General features: G+C 34.8%; 1 protein-coding gene and 1 non-coding gene across 4 annotated transcripts in view; one reads left to right on the top strand and one right to left on the bottom strand.

Moving 5' to 3' along the window:
• LOC128680260 (uncharacterized protein) overlaps positions 1–24,408 on the top strand; it is a 533,151-nt gene that overhangs the window by 450,690 nt on the left and 58,053 nt on the right. The gene's annotated exons all lie outside the window — the stretch shown is intronic.
• On the bottom strand, positions 3,555–3,627 carry TRNAQ-CUG (transfer RNA glutamine (anticodon CUG)). The gene has a single exon. It is a non-coding gene; the product is annotated as a tRNA-Gln (tRNA).

Raw genomic sequence — 24,408 nt, 5'->3', positions numbered from 1 at the left:
TATGAAACTTTTTGATAACTTAATATTTGTTATCCTTACTACGTCTAAAACTAACCGGACGGATGTTGTACGGTTTTGACAAATAGACAGCGTGATTCCCGAGGAAGGTTTTGGTGTATAATTTATTATCGTTTTACTCGCCGGGACGAGCCGCTAGTAAAAGCGCATTGGCGCGCGCGCCAATTTATCTTGACAGTGACATTGTCATTTATGACACTTAAGAACATTTCAAAATTTAAAAAGTCAAGTGTTCGCTATCACCTTCTTTATACAGCCATAGAGAGGCCTATAATATTAAATGTGAAAATGTGTTTATTTGTCCTGTATGGTCACCCTGTTTGATAATGTTACGAGTATGGTTGCCCATCAGCTGTGAAGGTTAGTCGCGTCGATGTGAAATAGTCCAATAGTAGGGCGGGAACTACACGCCCTCTATTACAGTTATATTGTTTTATTACCTATTATCTACAGACTCTGTTTTTAACAACGACCTAGACAAGATAAACACTGTAACGATTGTGTAGATTAGGCGCGGATCCAACTTCGTAGAAGCGACGGGCTCGGGAATGCCCATATACTCACAAACTTTCTTCTTATCCTGTGGACTCGGCTAAATTTGTGACCAATAAGAAGCTGATGCTGAACAGCATTGTCTGTGTCGTCGTACAGGTCTCTCAGGTACCAGTGGTAGCACGCACGTCACGATAGTAAGTGAGGTATGGTTAGAAGAGAGGCACCATATTGGTAGGCAGTGCCAGAGCTGTAGCCCCGAATTGTATTTACACCATTTGTCCCATACTGGGTGTTTGGAATCAAAGCTCAGGTGGAAATAAGAACGGTGGACAGTTAAACCGGTTTACTTTGGGTGAAAATACAAATTATCGCAATGCTCAAATCGCTACGGTGGTGGCTAGAAGATTAAATCGGTCAGTGGTGGGGTCCAAGTCTGAGCTTGCCTCCGGTCCCCGCACCTGACAGCAGATGAAGGGCAAGGATTGCGACCAGAAGGAAGAATGATAGCCCAGTCGAGAAAGTGACATATTATCAAAATCAAATAATTTATTTAGAAATTAGGCCTTCACAGGCACTATTTCATGTCATATTCTAAATGAAATGATATTTACCAAAGCTACAAACTACTAGCATTTCGGAACGACCACCACTGAGAAGAAATGCCGAAAGAAACTCATTCAAACAACCATTTTTTAAATATAAATTTATAAAGAAAAACTTGGCTGATCCGGGTCGGGGCAAGTAGTATTTATAAGTAGCCTTTCAATGTTGCAGTCGCCAACAATGTATTGGTGAGCACAACCTTTTTAAAGTGCTGGATCCGCGCTTGTTGTTGCTCCCGTAAACGCCTGAACCTTATTACCGCCGTTACAGACAGACAGACTTTAAACTAACGTTTTAACAGTACATTTAACTGTAATGAAGATCTTCGCAACAAATGTTAGTGTTTTGTTTTGTAGACTTCTATTTATGGTATGGACTATTATCATTCAGAAATATATTTTGCTGGCAATCCTACTAATATTATAAATGCGAATGTTTGTAAGGATGTATGTTTAAATTATACATATTTTAATTTTTCAATGTATTTCGTTGTTATAATGTATTTTTTATATAAAAAATACGGTTAAACAACAACGACAGTTCAAGTTTAAGTTTTTCAAATATTTTTTTTAACATGAAAGCTTTACAAAAATTACAAAAAAAAGCATGAAATAATGATTTAAAAAAAACTTTCCGGAGAACCGTGTAACGCGAGAGAAGTTGCAGTCTAAATCTACTTATAAAATAATCAAAGTGTCACTGTCACTTTATTTTCAAATATTCGCCGAACTTGCTTGAGCCCCATCCAAATTGTGTCCTCAGCGGAAGCCGCTTCACCTAGTCTCCAGACACCCTAAGTAATTGCCGGCTCACTCTATTCAGTCCCAAGTCACCCAGTTTACTGACGAACAAAATAACGAATGAACAGAAGTTACACCTTAGGTCCACTTCGGTAACTAAACTTACCTAACCAGTTGCAAGAGATTTTTCTGTCGTTACCCACTTATAATCATGCATATATCTAAAATATTTAAAAAAATCTTTATCTTTTGTAACGTGGCAAGTGGAGAAGAAAATATAGGAAACTGTGCTCTAACACTCAAACCGGGGAAACGCTCAGAAAGATTATTCCATTCTATACTACTATTTCAATACGAAATCCGGTCTTTCTGTCTGAGTCTCATGCTAAATCTCTAACCATTGCCTTTACTCTGTCCGTGGTAGCAAATGTTCAACCTTAGATCATCAGCATTAACTATATCTATACCAAATTTCATAAAAGTCACCCCAGCGGAAATCCTTAAAACGTGACATACAAACGTGTTTTCGCATTCATAATATTTGCCAAATGAACTAACAGCTCGTCTAGGCTTCGCTCGAGTAAAAACATATTACAACTAAACCATCCTCAGGAATTACACTATATATCAGTGAGAACCGCATGAAAATCCGTGCAGTCTTTGACTTTATGGCAAACAGACAGACAAACGCGACAGAGGACTTTGTTTTTTAATAAGGATATGGAATTCTGAATGTAACTACTTCTGTAGCATCACTATTTTGTACCTCTTTTCTCTATCTACAACCAGCTTTTTAGGATACATTGCATAGTCTATGGATTGCCTAGACGAAGATTTATTTACTTTTAAAAGATTTTGTGTACCAATCTGACTCGTTTTGTAGTTTTCATAGACCACCACTTGTGAACAAACTTCAATGGTTATATAGGGGTTGATTTTTGAAAGAAATGTAGCGTATGTTTTAGTTATTTAACTACATGCCAAATTTCATCAAAATCAGTCCAGCAGTCTAGCCATAAAATCGAAACAGACAGACATACTTTAGCATTTATAATATTTGTATGGATTGTTTGTTTATATGTCTATCAATCTCGGCTATAAAGTAGAAATGAATAAAATATTTCATTTCATAAATGTGTATGTAAATTAGGTATGTTTTTCACGCAGGAATCTTATTCACCAAAAAGTAATTATTGTGATGACATTTTTTATTGATTGAACGGGGATTTTCTTGTTTACTTGTTATTTATAAACTTTATGAATATATGTATAATATGACAGTTTATTATAGTGTTTTAGCTCGAGAATCCTATTGAAAACTGTCGTAATCTTAGAACGTGTTTGTGCCAATTTTTATTTAGGTTGGGTTGCACCGTCAACTTTTATGTTAATTTTAACGTGCGTAGAAAAATGCAAAGAAAGCCATTTTGTCTAAACTTCAATGGTGCGCATTTTAAAACCAACGTCAATATTGACGATGCAATGAATTAATAGTATTTGTGGCTTCAAAATCAAGGATCAATTGTCTTGGCGCCAAAAATAATATATGAACAAATCACACAGATTGAGCTAGCCCCAAAGTAAGTTCGAGACTTGTGTTATGGGATACTAACTCAACGATATTATATTTTATAACAAATACATATATAGATAAACATCCAAGACCCGGGCCAATCAGAAAAAGATCATTTTCTATCATGACCCGACCGGGGATCGAACCCGGGACCTCTTGATTCAGAGGCAAGCACTTTACCACTGCGCCATCGAGGTCGTCAAATGATATAATATATTGAAAAGTCATTTTTTTATCATATTATGAAATGGCAACGCCACCCTCACAGTTCCTCTTTAAAGTGTCGGAAAATTAATAAAATCTGTTTATATCAGATTATAAGGTTCATACATTTTCTTTACATAATCGTGTTCGATATTCTTCCTAAAATTACCACAGTTAATTAATACAAGAGGCTTAGCCTTCGACTTAACCAACTAAGGCTTCAAAATATTAAAGGTTAAATTCTACAAACTAAGCATTTTAATCCAATTTGGTAAATTGTCAGGAAGCCCCGTATATTGAGCATTTTCAACCAAATCGGATTTGTAATAATCGTTCGTATCGGTTCGTGTTATATCGTCTGTGCCCAATCGCACCCGCTAGCAAAATCATTCAACTTAGGATGGACTCGACCTGCAAAACGCCAGAAACTATAGCTTTTTTTAAAGACAACAATAATATAATACAGCCTTACTAGCTGTTATGATTAAGGCTTAACCTAGGTCGAACCGAAGATAAGCTAGATGCAGCTGGCTACAACTAGGTGTGGCCAGCTGCTTCTAGGTGTTGCCAGGCCTAGTAACTACGTCTAGCCGAAGATAAACAGGTTTCTTCTAGTATAACCAACTGAGACCAGCTGTAACTAGTTCTAGCCGGCTAAACTTGAGTGTAGCCGGACTTCAGGGTTTAGTCGTAATACTTTTTCTTCTTCGTTTCGAATTTCTTCTATATTTCTTCCTATAACTAGACCATGGCTCCGCTTGAATTGTAAACGAGTTGCGTTGCGTCTAATTTTGCAATAAAATCAAGTCTTTATATTTATCTTTTAAATACCTGCCGATATAGTGCAATTTTATCAACGGCATTTTTTATTAAAATGCCACAGATTATACAATAGTTCTTAGTAATGGTATAAGTGTATGAGTTAAATAGCTTTATCAGTACATTCTTCTCTCACGGTGTGAATAAGGACAGGTCACTTGTCCCATTTAATACAAAATTTACTGATAGTGTTCAAACTATAAAAATTCTAACTAAAAGTCCAACATTACTCGACCCGTTGTTCGAAACAATTATATTTCCCGACACGTGTCGTATTATACTGGTAACACCGACCAGTTTGAAGAGACATTGAATATATGTGAAATAGTATTAGGAAAAGGATCAATTTTATATGGTCGCTTATGAATCATGCGTGAAATGAGGTTGGTCGTTGTGAATCATTTTATGTTGAATGCTAAAGGTGTTAATATTGACCACAAAAGTATTAGTTCTTTGTAATGATTAACAATAGGCTTGTTTTCTAGCTTTTTATACTTTATTTGTTCGATATCCGTACTAAAATGCCAAAATCCTTATTCATACTATTGGAAACAATTCAAATGCAGCGCAGTTCAGAGTCGGATTGCATTAAGATGATAGTAAGCCCCTTATATATAAATCACGGATGGTTCGACGCGAGGCCACATATGATATGGACCTTGAATCAAAAAGTTCTTCTCAGTACAGGTCCCAAGTATTACCTGGGTGTATTTTTGAGCATTTCGATAACCGTGATAATATAAATAAATAAATATATACATTAGGACAAATCACACAGATTGAGCTAGCACCGAAGTAAGTTTGAGACTTGTGTTATGGGATACTAACTCTATATATATATATATATAACTCTATATATATATATATATATATATATAACTCTATATATATATATATATATATATATATATATATATATATATATATATATATATAGAGAAACATTCAAGACCCGGGCCAATCAGAAAAAGATCATTTTCCATCATGACCCGACCGGGGATCGAACCTAGGACCTCTCGGTTCAGTGGCAATAACTTTACTACTGCGCCACCAAGGTAGTGATCGCTCTCCTTCGAATCAAAATTCTCGAAAATTCATCGAACTATATCTGTATATATATTACTTTCCTCAATTACGTAACGTTAACGATTTATAAGAGCGGAACCTCTATCCAGACGAGAGTTTCACAGTTTTTTCTTAACATAGTTACCAAGACATGAAAGATTTTGTATTTATATTAGACAACAAACATTCGCAACGTCACGAACTGTGACCACGACAAATAACCCTCCGGATGCCCTAAACGGGTATTTAATACCCATTTAAAGCACAAATGCGTGATCATTCCAAAAATAAACTGAAAATTAACTCAATTAATATACTTCAGGCTTGTCTGTTCCCACTGTCGCTAAGGCTTCGGCCCTGACTGAGAACATCGACAAGAAGTATTTGCTAATGATAACGGTACTGTTGCAATTATATACTGATTTTCTCAACATTTTCACTTTCTTTTTCTGTTATATTTATTTCTACCCACAATATTCCCTTTGTCCTTCTGTGATGAAATTCTGTGATGAACAAAACTGCTAGTTTTGTCGTATCATATCCTCTTTTTTAAACCGCGAATTAAATGCCATATTTTCCTTGGGGCACAAAAAAATACAAAAAATATGGGCTAAACGTTTTCCTGGATGTAGACGAGTGGAGAAGTAATCAGGATGTTTTTGCCGGGTGATGAAAAAAAACAATTATTTGACATGAAATATTAAAATAATTAACAAACATCATAATATGAACTCTTTGTTACATAAATTTAGAAAGGGCCCGGCGCGCGGTTATTTTATTTCTTTTGACATGACCTGACTGACCCAAATAGTTTCATGAATTTATGTGACTTATTGCATCATTGTTTGTAGAGGTAAAATTAACTTACGTTTTTAAATAAAATTTCGCTAATATATTGGAAGTCTAGAAAGAAACAAAAAAAATCTTACTCTTTTCTCCACAACAAAGACAATTTGAATTACAGTAGGGACAAAGCCCAGAGGTCAAGGCGAACGGTCGCTTCAGGCCCTCTTTGATTCCGGACAATGAGACAAAATTTGCGGTCCCTCTCAGTGATTTGTTTCTCCTGAAAGGCTTTTTAAGGGTTAAATTGAATTTAAGGAAGATATTTACTAAATTTGTACCATCTTTGGTATTTACTAATTTAACTATAGCACCCTTAAGGGCCCTTCCCTTAAGGGTGCTATAGTTAAATTTTGATAAAACAGGGTCATCAATTTCGATCTGTAAGATATTACCGTGATATTGCGCCTTAATAACAATAATAGGGGCCAATAACCAAAACAGTGTACCTACAATCTTTGCTTACCATCAGGCCAACAACATGCTCGTATGCTAATACAACCTATAAAAAAATATTTTGTTTAATAAATATTTTTTTTGTTTCAGGTAAACACGATAAACGAGTATTTTTTTAAGAATGAAGTTTTCTCACAAGGTTTGTTAGATAGGTTATGTTATGTAGATGATTGAGGGAGTAATTCGGATGTTATGGCGTAAAAGCTAAGCGCAAGTAACCCTCAACGCCCAGAGTTCGTGAACTGGGGGCATAGAAAAGGCTGAAAATTAAAAAAAGCACCACCCTTTTTGCCTTTGTCTGTTTAGTCCCGAGATTCGACTGGCAGAGAATACCTTATGGCATTAAGTCCACCTTTTGTTAACTTGAAGCGGTGGTGGTGTAATGGTTAAGCCCACCTGTGAACAGAAATGTCCTAGGTTCGAATATATATGAATGTATACCAATCTGAATTATGTATAGTAGTTTTCATCGACCACGCTTCCGGTGAAGGAAAACATTGTGAGGAAACCTGCACTCAGTTTGATGGGGAAGGCAGTGGCAAACCGGAGTGGTTTGCCATTAATAGTGTCAAGAAATTCGTTGTGTGTGCTTCATTCCACGTAATGACCACGACTATGAGATTGTTAACTATTTAAGGTGTGTAATATAGGTTTAAATGAATAAAAATAAAGAATAAATCTAAAATATTATGATACGGCATCATGAATGTCAATACAATAGTTTTTTTTTTTTTAATAAACATAGCATTCTCTGTATGACCTAATGGCATACTTGTACAAATTGTATTATGTGCAAAGTTTAAAAAGTTAAGAAACATAATTTTTATACAATTGCTTATTTTTTAAATCAAGAAAACAATACGTGGAACCTTTTTGTTTAGTCTTCGAAAACTTTTTAAAGAAAAAAAAAATCTGATGAAGAACTCTAATCACATTTTTAAATAAGGAAAAATCGAAACAAAAACAAAAAGACAGTAGCGAAAAGAATTGACATTTCACGGGAAATCTTTGATGAGTCAACATCGTTTTGAAAATAAATCGGGATAATTTCAGTTCTAGCAAAAGAGAAACGTTGATTACCACTAACAAGGTTGCTGATGAAACAGGAAGGATATAATAGAAAAGGAAAGGAAATGGATGGCAAAGACCAAACTGTGTACGTTACAAGCGGAAAAGACCGATTTGCTCACACGTTTGCAGTAAAAATTCGTAAGTTGCTAGTTTTTCACGTATTACTAACTGTTGCTCAAAAAGGCGTAAACTTCACATCAAAATAAATAAATAAATAAATAAATAAATAAATAAAATAAATATATTAGGACAAATCACACAGATTGAGCTAGCCCCAAAGTAAGTTCGAGACTTGTGTTATGGGATACTAACTCAACGATACTATATTTTATAACAAATACATATATAGATAAACATCCAAGACCCGGGCCAATCAGAAAAAGATCATTTTCCATCATGACCCGACCGGGGATCGAACCCGGGACCTCTCGGTTCAGTGGCAAGAACCTTACCACTGCGCCACCGAGGTCGTCAAAAATTGGAAAAAAGGCTTAAACTTAACATATTGTATGGAAGTTTGGATTTACCTTTTGTTCGTACGAGTATAATAGCCATGCTCTCTATACATAGGCGAAATTTTACTGCTTTCGACGTAAATGATATGCGCTCAATGAAAATGTTCACTATTAGCGAGCGTTTCCGTGTGAACGGGTATACACGGATAATCTATCGAACGAGTTATAAGTACTCGTTGAAAAGGCGTCTGTATGTATGTCTGTGTGTATATTTTACAAACACAAAGGCAGCTTGTCATCAGCTCTATATTTGGCCGCGTATAATAAAGATAATTACTTCTAACCTGATACTGTTAAAATACATGTCCTCTGAACCTATCACCGGTTAACTGTAAGAGATCCATGGGATAAGACTACCGCTGTACATGTATCTTCTTCGTATAAATCTGCAATCAGCTTTAGCCACATATTGTCTTTGCAGACTACACATCTTTGCATATAATGAAATATCTTAACACTGTCTAGTCCCAGAAAATATCTTCTACACTACTTATAATGGAAAACTCAAGATATGACTGAGCCACTTCAATTGTCAATCTGTTTCAGTACAACTATCTTCGAATGTCCGAAGCCACATACGATACCCGAATCCACACATTGTCTCCAATCAAAATGGCTGAAGATGAAAGAAAACTGACAGGAAAAAGACCTAAAATGCTGAAATTGAAAAGTATTGAAAGGTGTTACATATTACGGAAGTGTAAATAATGTAATCACGCGTACGAGTACTTCGAGGGATGATTTTATTTTATAGAGGAAATACAGAAGTTATTTTTTGTCATAGATAATTTTATCCCGAGTGTTCTTAGCCATGTTTCATGAAAATCTGTTCAGCTGTTCAAGAGTTGTTGCGAAATGAATATTGAAAGTCGCGGGTTTTTTAATTTGTCTAACAAACTTGTTTTGTAATGCTGTTAACATCAATCATTAAGTTGAGCTAGGCTCTTGTTAGTGGAGTGCCTTCCGTTTTACCCTTTCTGTAGCTTGTCAGTGGAGCGTCTTCCATTTTCCCTTTCATCTTCTGCGCTTGTTTTCCGTCCAATTGGTAAAACTAACTATATATGCCATCTTTTCCCTCGTAGCCAAACTGATTTGCCTGATTAATATCGCATGGACAAAAATGTTGGCTTTCGTGTGATATTTCCCTTGATTCATGAGATTCATGATGAGACGTTTGAATCATTACCAGATAAAGATTTCGTTGGTTCTTATGAATGTTGTAATCTAGGAATCCATTTCCTAATAGATCTTCCACAATTGTTTGTAATATGAGACTTTGTAGGGTAAATAATTATCTCAGTAGGAGGTAGTAGTTTGTTTTTACGATATAAGAATAAGACCTAAAAAGAAAAAAACAATTATTAGGTAATATTACACTATCACTATTTTTACATTACTTTCCAAATGAAAACTTAACCTTACATTAAATTAAATTAAATTGATATTATTTTTTTATGATAATTTAAATACGTTGTTTGTTGTGACTGAAACTTGAGCAGATTACGTCAAAAAATAACAAATTGGAAAAAGTAAAAGAAATTGAATTACGACAGTTGTAATGTGTTGTGTGCCAGCTTACATGGTGTCTAATGTTTTCCCTTGATTAAGGAGTAATATGAACCCGATAAATGTTGATTTAGTTTTAGTCTTTACTCGGTAAATTAAAATGGTTCGGTTTTGCCCGTCTACCTTAGTTAGGGATTTTATCATAATTGGTAGGTAAAGGTTTTTTTAATTTAGTTGCGGTGGTCGTGATTGTTGTAGTCGTCGGTAACGTTGCCTCATGAATTAGATTAATTTGTCTAATCTATGGGGCGTTTCCCATTGCATTTTAATTTTAAATTCCATTTTATATGAAATTTAAAAATATAATTAATTATCCTAAATCCACCATCGTGCGGGTAAAGTTTTCAGAAGGCGACATTTCCTCTTATTATTGTTTTCAATTGATTTCCATTGTTCCAAGATTTGTTTGCATTGATTGGCTTTATTTTTAATAATTCGATTTTTTATTTACATTTTATCCTCCTTTTTCCCTTTTTAACGATCAACGTTAGTTAATAATAATAGCAATTTAAATTCAATTTTAATTCAAATTTTCCATTTAAGTTCCAATTTTCAATTCCAATTTTCCATTTATTTTATTTTTTTCCTGAACCAGGTGATTTACATTTTTTCCTCAACCAAGCGATTGTATTTTTATTAACGTCGGGTCGTTGTCTACGGGACGGATTTGAGTCGAGTATATGGTGTCCCAGGCAATCCACATATACAAATCAAATTCACTCGATTATCCGTATAACTTCTCTTGGTTTTCTCCACGTGGCACTAGAAATAAGCCTACAAATGTATATTCCAGTCATTCGTAGTGGTATGAATGTAGTCTGTTAGGAGCTTCGTTTTCCAAGTATTTTTTCAATTTGGCTTTTTAAGTATTCTTTTTATTTTATTAGATTATCGTTTTTTGGCTTTACATAAGCGGAATAGATGATTATCCAGGTATCCACATATGAAATGCTGCTTCCCTTAAGGGTGCATTCTCCAAGAAAACATGCCGCTTCCATTATATTGATCCGAATATCTTTTTGGTCATCTCCTAAAGGCATTGGGTCTAGCAGGACAGCGATGGCGTTCCAATTATTCAATTTTTTTTCCAATTTTATGATGTTTTAATTTCTCACTTGAGGATGGCCATGGTGGTGACTTCCATAACACAGCAAAGCATAAATAATTTTGCTTTAGTTTGCCGTCTCCCCTACATGGTCACTCTATCTGAATTTTGTTATATCCAATCGTTTTACATATACAATGCTACTTCTATTAAGCTTGTATCCAAGAAATCTATCAATACATTTCAGTGTGTCGGGGGTTTATCGTGGGTTGGATAGTAAATGGGCACTAGGCAGTAGGTAGTAAAGTTTATTATAAAACTTAAGGTAAGACCCTTATTGGGTCTGTTCTTATTTTATTTAATGTTTATAAATTTATCACGGCCACGCTCTGATCGTAAATGTTTACGCGTCAAAGTGTTCGAGCGGATTTAGAATTTTAAAATTTATGACAGTAGATCCAAATGTGCCAGCGCAGACGAAATACATCGAAAGAGATTCCAAACAAAGCGTAGCTGCGTTACAAGTGTAACGTGTCCTAATGTTTGTGACGCATACTATGCACTCATTTTTCATATGCCCTCGTCAGTAAATAGCCGAATACCACAACTTCACAAAACTCAAAATCAAACAACGCTTACACAATACAATTGATACAGGTACAATTGATAACCCAAACGTTCCGTATTAGTGCTGCTGCTATTATACTTATACGAATAATTTCTTGGTTTTCGCCTGAGGCCAGCATGATTCCAGAAATTGTGTGGTTGGTTGTTCATCCAGAAGAAAGGGTCTTTTATGATTTAAGACTTCCAAAAAGGGTTATATAGATTAAATTGCTTGCACTTAAATTTCCTTTTTAAAAAATTGCATTGTAGTGATTGATGTCTGCCTAGACAACAATCATGTTAGACTCTGCCGCTCTGCCGCCACTTGTGTCGCGTTCTACCCTATATTTTTCTCTAGCCATTTTAAAGTAATCACTGGTAGGATCGAATCTACACAGAATCCTTCGTTCACTTTCGCAATCGTACTTACGTAGTAGCTACGAAAAGATATATCACTTTTCGTAATTAGTTACGAAAACTATTCCCTACGTCAAAACGGAACCCTGCTGTAAAGTTGACTCACTTTTCCCGTCGATCTGTGTAGAATCGAAACTGTTCTTGCTGAAAGTCTTCCCTTTATACGCTTTAATCTTCGATTCCATATTCTATTGGGGATATTACATAGTCATTGTCATTAAAGATAAATAGATAAAGTATTAAAGCATTTGTGTATCTTATAAATAAAACTAATTATTTCTATAAGAGTTTTATTTTATTTTATCACTTAACATCACTATCACTGACAACCGCCGTTGGGACGGTTCACTCCCGCCGTTGGGACGGTTCACTCCCGCCGGTGGGACGGTTCACTCCCGCCGGTGGGACGGTTCACTCTCGCCGGTGGGACGGTTCACTCTCGGCCGGTGGGACGGTTCACTCTCGCCGGTGGGACGGTTCACTCTCGCCGGTGGGACGGTTCACTCTCGCCGGTGGGACGGTTCACTCTCGCCGGTGGGACGGTTCACTCTCGCCGGTGGGACGGTTCACTCCCGCCGGTGGGACGGTTCACTCCCGCCGGTGGGACGGTTCACTCTCGCCGGTGGGACGGTTCACTCCCGCCGGTGGGACAGGTCGCATCCACGAGTGGCACTTCATTCCCGTGGGATTACTGGGATAACTATACATTATGGGACAACTCGGTGGGGTTGGGATAGACGGGATATTCGGCGTATTCGTTAAGCGTGTCAATTTTAAGAATTTAAAAAAGTAAACGTTCCGATATCGAACCCATGTTTATCAGGTATGGATGTCAAGAAAAACAGACGCGCCGTCCGCCGTGTCGATAAAAAATAAATATTTAAAAGCGGTGCTAAGATGTTTTATCTGTAGATGCGTCAAACGTGTTGTGATACGTGTCAGCTGTATAAACTTGTGATTAGCTCTTCTTTATGATCCTTACAGAAATGCAAGAAAATTTAAGTGTTACGACATAAATGAACTTCAAAACATAGGTAAGCATAATATCAAATTCTTAAAATAACAATAGCTGATTCTCAGTGTTTTTAAGGTGCACTTAGGTATGCAGTAAAACTATTCTTATTAACTTGATCAAGATCATATAGTTTATCAAATGAAATACTGCCACATGCAAAGTGCGCAATCACATTGCGCCATTGTGACGCAACGACAACCACACTGCAATGTGATTGGTTCGCTGCATCTCACTTCGAATCGATTCGACGGTGAGAAGTGAAATGCAAACCCGCACTAACCCGTACCAGCCGAACGAGCGAATATAGGTAGGTACCTACTCGTTCTATCCCCCCCAGACCCTTCCGGATCGTTATGTTCAATTTCAAAAATGTTTGAATTCCTCGAATGTTGAATTCCACTAAAGTTGAATCGTCACCAACTCCAAAATCTGAATTCTAGAGATTAGGTAACATAAAACGAAAATATTATTATATTATGGTGTAAAATATTATTATATTATAGTGTAAGTATTATTAATTCGTATCCTTATTCTTAAATTTATAAATTAATCTTAAATTTATAAATTATTCATAAATATATAAATTATTCTTAAATTTGTTAATTGTTCCTAAATTTATTCATTATTCCTAAATTTGTAAATTATTTCTAAATTTGTAAATTATTTCTAAATTTGTAAATTATTTCTAAATTTGTAAATTATTTCTAAATTTGTAAATTATTTCTAAATTTGTAAATTATTCTTAAATTTGTAAATTATTCTTAAATTTGTAAATTATAATGTATAAATTATAGACTGGCCACGGGCTCTAGATTTCCTGAGACATTGACATAGCACTTTACGCATCTGACTTTAAACATCATGGCGTGTTTCGGTTCGGTTTCGAGTTCGCGTTGTGAAGTTTGTTCAAGAGGATGTGGTATGCGGCTTTTTACCCACGAGGGCTTATGAAAAATATTTACTTGTTTATTATGCTTATACCCGAGACGCCCCAAAAGGAGAGTCATGTTATTCACGTGTATGACTTGGAAGATTTTTATAATAGTAAATCTTTAAGTTAAAGCATTATAATTTTCATCGACAATGTGCCAGACATTGGCTGTGGTTCCGCCTTAAAATAATACCACTCCGTGTCCTCCCGCGGCCGTCGGCGACAACAGCAAAGAGGGTTGACGTCAGGCAGGCGGGCGGTTGTAAAAACACAGCCGAATTTTCAAATTAGTCTATTATTTACCCTAACCTTAGGCTTAGTGGCGTCATAGCAACGAAAACCGGGAACATGCGGAAATGAGACGGGCTAGACTCTGACAATGACAGACAAGTTTGAAATGTCAGTTTCTGTGAATGATGACATTCTACATCTGCCAAATTATGCAAATGACGAATTGCATAAAGGCCAGATTATGTAACGTCTATGCCGTAAACACAAAGCCACACAGTCCATACTAATACTAAAATTATAAATGTGAAAGTATATTTGTTTGTCCTTCTCTCACATCAATACGGAGCAATTAATTTTTTTGTGTGGACATAGTTGGCAGTGACATAGGCTACGCATCGCACACAAAAAAAAAAAATCCCCAAACTCGCACGGAGGCTATTTTGAAGAGTCTGAAACTTTTTGATATTCTGTGCCAGTCGGTCAAAAAGTTTTACTTGGAGTCCTTAGTGAGCGGTGCTAGGCTGCACGACACGAATCGACGCTGTTGTATGTGTATTTACGTGCGAAGCACCCGAGTAGCAATAATCATTAACACATTTGAGAAGATGAAAGAGTACCTATAGCAAACAAGTCTACTTCTTCTTCTTATCTATACTATTATTATAAAGAGGTAACCGTTTGTGAGTTTGAGGCGGGCAATCTCCGAAACTACAGTACCGATTTCAAAAATTCTTTCACCATTAAATAGGTACATTATCCAAGATTGTTATTGGTTATATTTTATCTCAAAATTCTCACAGGAGCGAAGCTCCGGGCAACATCCAGTAATTATTAAGGTGAATGTCTGACACGTTTTCACAGTTAAATCGCTGAGCGCCCAATGATTCGCGGTCAAACATGGCTACTATAGGCCAGCTGGCAACACTTAGTATTATTTATTATTATTATATAATAGCAGCTGTAATAAAAGGGGTTTTGAGAATATAAAACAAAACGGAGAAACACAAAACTATTTTATATTGGTATCAAAACAAATTGGATTTCGCCGCTTCTACAAACAAAAGTGACACACACTTTTTGACAATGACAAATGACAGATGACATAAGCATATATTTTTAAGAAATGGTAAAGAAATTAACAAGCGTTATGAGTATCTGTTTAGTAGTCTGTGACACAGCTTTTGTTGAGACGTAAACAATAATGTTGAGTTTGGGTTATTATTTAGTAGGTTATATTAAAAGTAAATGCTTCGGTGCGTTTGACATTGACGCATGACGCACTTGGCGTCGCACTGCCTTGCAGCGTTTGCCGTTCACCTAGGGCGATGGCTAACAAAGAAAAGATGGTGGTACTAAGATCCGACACGCGCAAGTATCCCGGGCGATCTCAGTTTGCGGTATAGGGGGATTCCGGGGATTAGGGGATTGGGAGTGTTCCCCTAATCCTGTTATGGTTATCCCGCTACTTTAAGTAATACTTCTTGTTATGAATACAATAATTGTGGTACTTCCTACCTCTTTGGGATTAAAAACTTATTATAAATGACTTGCTGGGAATTTCGGGATAAAAAGTACCGTATGTTTTATTTCAGGTATATATTATACCCGTATACCAAATTTCATAACAATCGGTTGGTAGTAGGTTTTGTGTGAAACAGTAACAAATATACACACATATGTACCTTCTCACAAACTTTCGCGTTTATTATATTAAGTAGGACGTAGGAGTAGTGAATAGAGAGGGAGTAAGAGTAGTGAAGAAGGAGTAGTTCCATTATGCACGACATTATCGGTTAGTTTAGTAGAAAAAAGATACTTGACATTACATATGACCATGGATTTGGTAAGTACTTCGGTACCTACTAATTCCATACATGTGACATAACTAACAATATGTTTTTAAATGTTTTTTTTTTAATCATAATGGGCAAACGAGTATGCGGGTTGCCTGATGGTAAGCACAAACCGCAACCCATGGATGTGCTCGAGTATTTTCGAGATACATGATTAGTTTTGTTCAACCATTCGTTCGTTGTTATTACATTAGTTAAGAGTGTAATTCTTTCATATCAAAATCTAAATCCATAAAAAAAAATACGCTTAACAGTTAAAAATAGCCAAAACAAAAAATCTAAACCAAATAATTTATTCAGTAATTAGGACTTCACAGGCACTTTTTTACGTCATATTCTAAATTAAATGATATTTAACAAAGCTACAAGCTACTATATATGCATTATATAATAACCATTTTTTGACTATTTCGCATTTGATCGTTTATCTTTGACGACCTCGGTGGCGCAGTTGTAAGGTCTTGCCACTGAACCGAGAGGTCCCGGATTCGATCCCCGGTCGGGTCATGATGGAAAATGATCTTTTTCTGATTGGCCCGGGTCTTGGATGTTTATCTATATATGTAATTGTTATAAAATATAGTATCGTTGAGTTAGTATCCCATAACACAAGTCTCGAATTTACTTTGGGGCTAGCTCGATCTGTGTGATTTGTCCTAATATATTTATTTTATTTATTTATTTATTTATTTATCTCAACGTTACACGGCCAAACTTGCACAAGTGCACAAAATGGTTAATTTAAAGGGGGCATTTAAAAACCCACAAACATCACCGAACACCCAGTATCTAAAAAAAAATGATGCGATGAGCGAGCGAAGACCAGAATCTGCTTAACATAGCATATTAAAGAGATCACGAGACCCTACCAATGGTTATCGATGTGAAATCGATCGAAAACACGAATCGCATTTCAAAATTGGATTTCGAATATTGCAACTGCGATCCCGGCGACGCGCCTACGCTATTAAATTCAAAATCAAATCGAACGGTGAAGCAAAAACGTGATGATTCGATAAATTTGAGTCGGGAACGAATCAATCTAATAAAAATTGTTTAGAAATTTCCATTCTGTTATGACGTTTGTGACGTCTGTCTGTGAAGTTTGTATGTCAGAAATGTATATTACTGTTGACTCCTGATATTGAACAAAGGTTCTGAAGTGACTTTGAAATGTTTTGAACGATGTTGACACGTTTGTGTTTTGGTTTAATAACTAAAATCATTATTGTATTAGGTTGAACGTTAGCAATATAGTGACATTTTCAGGTTTAAAACTGACATAGATTTCTTAATTATTTTTAATCCTGTCTCGAGAGACGATAAATAATAATTAAAGTAAGATCTAAATAAAGTAAGGTTGTCCTTATCCTTATCAAATAAACGTCCCAATAATTTATAAACGAAAATTGGTTTGCAATAAAACAGCTCGTGACGAAGATCAGTCAGTAGCTGTCAATCATTATCGTAATTGTTAAACGCTAATAGAACTATTAGTATACCCCCTGTCATAGTTTTCCAGACAGCAGAAGCGCTTATATAGTGTTACTGGTATCTTACGCATAACCAAAGGCGCAAGAGGCAAACGTCTTTTGATCTACGAGTTTTGTCTAAACGTAATAAATACAACATTTTTCCTTTTTTTTTAAGTTTTAATGTCGTTTCTATAAAACGTTAACTCTATGTTCGATTCCGCTACTGTACTGGCTCTTGGTGTTGCTTGGCTATTACATAGAGTTAAGATGTGTAGAATCGCAAATTAGATTGTATTTAAAAAAAAAAATAAAAACTACGTATCACGAAAAGTCGTTGAATAAAAGTTGCTTGTTTCGAAGTAGTTTTTAGGAGGTTATGCGTTTGATAACAGTAACCCAGTATAATAAAAAATAATACGAAATTGTTATATTATACTATTATACGAAATTGTCGATATTTACGAAAATTAATTTGTACTTATTACTCATAGATACCACTAAACTAAAACCTTCCCATACAGAGGCGCATTACAAAATCAATAATAATAGAGTTGAATTTCGTCCACTTAAACTTAGTATAATTTCAGACAATGTGGTCCATTTCCAAGCAGATAAAGTCAAATATTTGGACGAAGTCAGACCTCTGGGTTTATGTCTTCATGCCTCGTTTGCATCGATGACACGCGACTGACTGTTTAGTTGATGACGAGTGACTAATTAAGGGGGTTTCAGTGCTCTACTTGTAGAGTGTAATGAGTGTATTATTTATGGATCCTATTTGTTTCACCTGTTCCGATGTTTGTTTGTCTGTAATCAAATCTTGTAAGTTACATTTCAAAACTTTGTCATTCAGGTAATTAATGAAAATAGGTACACAGATATAAGAACATTGAAGATGAAAATATATACAATTATGTAATAAAAAACGTAAATAATTTAAAAAAATTAAATATACTGTGTACAATTGAAATTTTCCACGTCGCTTGTAGGATCGGCTCCCGACGAGGGAATCCCTAAACGGTTTACAAGACAAAAAGATCCTTCAGACGACAACAAAAGAACGTGGTAAAAAATACATTTTTGAAAAAATCTTGACATCTTTACACTAAAAAAGGCATTTGTAACAAATTACAACTTTTTAAAGACAAGAAAAAATAATCAAAAATCAAATTTATTATATATTTATTATATAAATTTATTTATTCAGAAATTAGGCCTTCACAGTCACTTTTTCACGTAATATTCAAAATTAAATTATATTTACCAAAGCTACAAACTACTAGCACGTAACAAGTAACATTTAAACGCACCATCCAGGTAAAGTATTTGAGTGTCCCGAGTGTAGTTGTGCAAATTTGAACTTTGGCCCGTGATGGTCGACTATCCACGCCTGTTTCCTTCAGGTTTAGCTGTGACGAGGCATTTGATGAAAATTGTTAAGGGCCCAGCCTTAAAGACTCAGAATTTGTCGACTCAGAGCGCTGAAAATAAAATTTTAGATCTTAATTAATAACAACGTGATTAGGTTTATAATTAACTTTCTAGCCATCACACCCACCGACGCAATATTATTTTTTATCTGTTATATATACTGTCTTGACCTTTTATAAAGTTAATTACAAAATAAACAGTTTTTTTTTATTTCGAAAAGAAAATTAACGCTCAAAGATTAACACCATATCGTCATTTCAAAAATGGAATCAGATCATTGACCTACATTCGTGTTGAAAAATATTAGCAAATATTAGCGCGTTCCCATTGTCTTTCCTTTAGTCGTTTCAAATTTAGAACTCGCACACATGAGTACACGACAGGTATTTAAAGACTTTTAAAATTCAACACTGGCTGCTTTCAGTTCATAAAATATTTATGAGTTTTCAGCTGAATATTATTTTTATTTTTTCGCTGAGCATTCGAGTTTTAAACTTTATTAATTTATGATGTTTTTAAACTGTTGTTTTTTTTAAATAGCAACTGGTAATTAATACCACTTAGTATAAAAAATATTACTTTTGTATACTATGCATTAACTTGTAGTACTACGCAAATTACTTATTAAGTCGACTTCTCCTTAAGAGGTGAATGATACTATGAATGCTTAATTTAAGGAAAGGATGGTTTTATCTCCTTATACTTTTTATGTCAGGGTTTTTATTTTTTAGTACTTAGGCTCTGCATAGCTGCGGTACGTATGTTTTTTAAAGGTGTTTTAATTTTGTCTTTCTTTTTTTCATGACTGTCAATAGGAGTTAAAGGTGAGTGGCCAATTTTATATTCTCCATTAAGAGTTAAAAAGCGAATTTGCAAAAAGAATGAAATTTGAAATTTCATATGCATATATGTATGAAAATATGAAATTGTCATTGCGAAATTAAAACCAAAAATCCGACCATATTTCAAGTCCAAAACTTATAGCTATATACTGGCTGGCAATGAATTGGATCAACATGAAGACATTATGAAATAACATGTTATTTTTTTGTGCGTTTGTTTTTGAAAATGGAAATAATTTTTTATTTGTACGTTTCTTGAGAAATTTTGAGCCTTAGCCGTAAAATACTTACTTCCAATACTTTCGTCCTATATTAGAGGAAAGCCGAGAGCAAAAACTAGTACTATTTAATGCCATATGGTCACCCCTAGTTTAACGATTTTGGTCAACCCTAATCAAGTTCGATACTATTATACTCTGTGCAATGATTTGCTGATTTTGTACTTTTGTTAACAAAGTCACAGACAATCAATCAAGCTCGTTATCATTAATCTTTATAGTGCTTAATGCTAATGAAATAAGGTTCATTATGAAATGAAAATTAAAATTTTGATAATTAAATTTGTGTGGCGTTTGAGGGTTGTTTTCAACGGTTTTCAACATTTGGTGTAAGTACTTTAGGGTAAAAACTACATTGGATTTTGGAATTACTGTCAATTTGTGGAATAATTAATAACTTTCGAAGTATTTAAAGGTCACGTTTAATTCATAATATTAAGACGAAATTTTGTTGGAAATTGACTGTTACGGCTTAGTATTTATTTTGTATTATTACAGTGAAGCGCTGGTGGTGTAAAATAAGTTGTTAAGACGCCCGCCTGTGGATCGAAAGGTCTCAGGTTCGAAATGTCTGGAATGTTTATAATATTACTAGCTGTGCAAGGGACTTCGCTCCCGCGGGAATTTTGATGTAAAATATAGCCTATAGCAATTTTGGATAATGCACCTTTCTAATGGTGAAAGAATTTTTGATATCGGATCGGTAGTTTCGGAGATTACCCGCCTCGATGCACAAACGCTTACCTCATTATAATATTTTAACCCTAACGAAAATTACTAACATTGTCACACAATTTATATTATTGGTATTCATTAATATATGTTTAAGTGCTACCTGCACTTCATTAGTTGTAAAAAACTTCAATATATTGCGAAAATATTTTTAAAACATGATAATTTCGACTAATTATTGTAATACATCTTCAAAGTTCGAAGTAGCTCCTGGGAAAACAGAATAATCGAATATCAGTATTAACCAAAACCGTCGATAAACAGCGCAACCGAAATGAGTTTCGAGTGAACGGCTTTAAAAATACTCAAATAAAACCCACCATTCGCTCATTTGATTCCGTACACTCGTTCACTGTATTCAGGGTTGTCGGCGAATTTTAAAATTAAATTTGTTCCGACCGATTTCAAATTTCGAATCGTCATCGTTGAAATGTACGAAGGGAATTGCCAAAAAAGTGACCGATGAATGCTTCGATTTTTGATTTTTTAATAAGCCAATAACTTTTTTCTATATTGCAAACTTTTATATAAATATAATATAATAATAACAACTTTTTTCAACTAATTCTATATTGCAAAAACAAATATATAAAAGTCAAGCCACCATTAAATACTAAAATTACAATTAAGAACTAATAAATTTTATGACAGGTCTATCTAAAAATATTAGCTATTTTTATATCCGTCGTTGTAAATAGAGCTGAATTTTGCTCAATATTGTTATTTATCTTATTATTATAAATAAAAATTATATTCTTTCCCAATACTATGTCGATTCTTTGTCACATCCTTTATGGACGTAATGTCACGAATTATTTTTATACTCCGCCCGAATATGAAATATTTTATGGTAGTTAACTTAGTTCGTCGTCAGCTGTGCAGATTAGTTTTTAGTGCCCATCGATACGAAAAACTGTTTCGAATATTTTATGAGTTTCGACTGATTTGATTTTAATGCGATTTTGATTTAAATATTCGTGTTATAACACCATTATAATACATATCATTAAAGTAAGCAGGCGTTTATTATGGAAATAATATTTAATGCAAATGAGTCGTTATAACTGTAAAGAGTTATTTGGCAAATCAACAATTAGTTTTTACAAATGAGAATTACTGTTTTCTGAAGAAGTTAGATCTCCTGTGCCTACTTATTTATTTAGTCCATTATGCAGTAATAGTTTTATGTACATATGTCATTTAAATACAATTTGAACATTGTAGCTATCACTTTTATACATATATACTAGCTTTACCCCGAGGCTCCACTGATATGCTATAAAAGCTAAGTAGGCTATGGAAATCTTAATATTTTATATGCTTATATTGTTAACATGTAATAAACTCTGCAAGTTCTCGGTTGCGTTCGTGGTTGTGAATCCTCGAAGCCCGTGGTCGGCATCAAAATATGTTGAATTTTGAAAATTCAGCTGTGATTTTACAACCAGTTGCCTGCCTGACGTCAACCCTCCTTGGGAATGCTATTGTTGCCTATCACCTGTCTAGGCTGTGTGTCCCTCAGTCGCCTCCACGGGAGGATATGGAGCGTTCCTATTCTAGAACCACACGCCACAAGTTGACAGCCCTAATTGTATCAGATCTGAATGAACGAAATGAAATGCAACGATTGTTTGTTTGCAATCCGAAATAAGGGTAAACTGTTTTATTTTCTCTAGACTCAAATTACCGTATTACCGTCTCTTTCCCTCCTAAGATTTTACGCTGTACTGCGAGATTCATGGCTTTAATCAATGAATATATTCGAAGTGATTGATTGTTTTCCGTTTTGGAATCTTTTACTATTCTCCGAACTGTGGTAAGCCAGTGTTAAAGACGGTACAGACAATAAAAAATTAATTAAACTATCGACACATTACCTTTACAACATAGTCGCTTTCCGCTGTCTGTCCCTGTATGTTTAGATCTGGAAAACTACGCAACGAATTTTGAAGCGGAATTTTTAAATAGATAGTGTGATTCCTGAGGAAGGTTTAGTATCATTTATTTTATATGGTTTTACCCGAGCGAAGCCAGGGCGCTAGTTTTAATATATACATTTGTTATGTATATATTAAAACTAGCGCCCCGGCATATATGTCACATACGGAACAGTCGACAGCATGTCAAGTTATCCCGCATAGATTTTTATGCCTCGGTAATAAGAGCTATTTTGCAATAAATTTGATTAGTTGACGTGCTATTGACATACTTAGAAATTAAAATCCAAATTAATTATACCTATCTTACGAGACTGGAAACTACGTCGGAAAGGAAACTATTTTTCATCGTTATAAAAACAAGGACAAACAATGATTCATCATATAATTAGAGGAGTAACAGAGATAGAGTGGTTTTCCTCAATTTCCCTTGAAAAAAAAAAGGTTTCCCCATTTTTCCTTTTCACCATTCAAACGCCGAAACGCCGGAAATATAAGGCGAGTGAATGAAAAAACGGTTTTGTCCTTTTAATGTGAATGCTTTTAAAATTGTTCCCCTTTTCTTGCTCCGACTTGTAACACTAAGATTACAGTTTGTGACAAGTGAGTTGACACTTTTTTTAAGTAAAGCATTTTATTTTTTAGGGTTCTAATTCTAAAAATTAAACCCATTAAAATAGAAAATTAATAATTTTTCAATGCAAACGCGAATTTGTATATTTGTTTGTTGTTGTGCATTTTAAATTTTATATGATAAGATCTACATTAGTTAAATGACGTCTTTGGAGAAAAGACTGCGGTGAAGTTTATTCCTAACCTGCGCTTTGGAATTGGGTAGTAGATTTACGTCATAAAAAAATTTGTATTTGAAAGCGACCCTGTAAGTTCGGAACAAAAATACATACATATTTATTTATCGTCCTGAAGACGGAATATATTTTTGTAGAGAACCCTAAGTATTCCTACTTACTAACACTTGTCCAGTTCTTGAAATGGCAAGTAGACATCTGCCAAATTGATTTCAGTAAGTGACCATTTTTTTTCTGTCTCTGAAATATTTTTAACATCTAGAATATTCCCATTTAGGTATTATAGGTAATTTGGTTTAGTTTAACTTTTTCACTTTTGAAATTATTATTTTTTTAACTGACTTCAAAAAAGAGGAGGGGGTATTCAATCTAGTAGTAGCTTGTAGTAGTAGTAGCTAGTAGTTTGTAGCTTTGGTAAACATCATTTAATTTAGAATATGACGTGAAAAAGTGCCTGTGAAGCCCTAATTTCTGAATAAATGATTTGATTTTGATTTTGGTTTTTGAATCCTTCTTGATTTTTTTAAATTATTATCACCTAATTGGCTTGTGACTGTATGATTTCATTGAAAACAAAGGTTTATCAAAAAGTTCATTGTATTATAGAATAGACACTATTTCTCCAACAGACCATTAAGTTATTCCTCGATCAGTGCAATATCTCTCCCATATAATAATTTCTTCAGTTCCTTCTTCAGCCACTAAGCGTTGGAGCCCAGGGTCCACTATGCATCGGTATCCTATGTTTTCCAAATGTGCTGAAAGGGCGTCATAAAATCATAGCCGAATCTTCATTTAATGTTTAATTTTGTATGCTTACCCCAGTGATCGGGGCCAG

This window comes from Plodia interpunctella, chromosome 23, assembly GCF_027563975.2.
Source record: "Plodia interpunctella isolate USDA-ARS_2022_Savannah chromosome 23, ilPloInte3.2, whole genome shotgun sequence".
Classification (NCBI taxonomy): domain Eukaryota; kingdom Metazoa; phylum Arthropoda; class Insecta; order Lepidoptera; family Pyralidae; genus Plodia; species Plodia interpunctella.
This window is presented reverse-complemented; position numbering and strand designations above follow the sequence as displayed.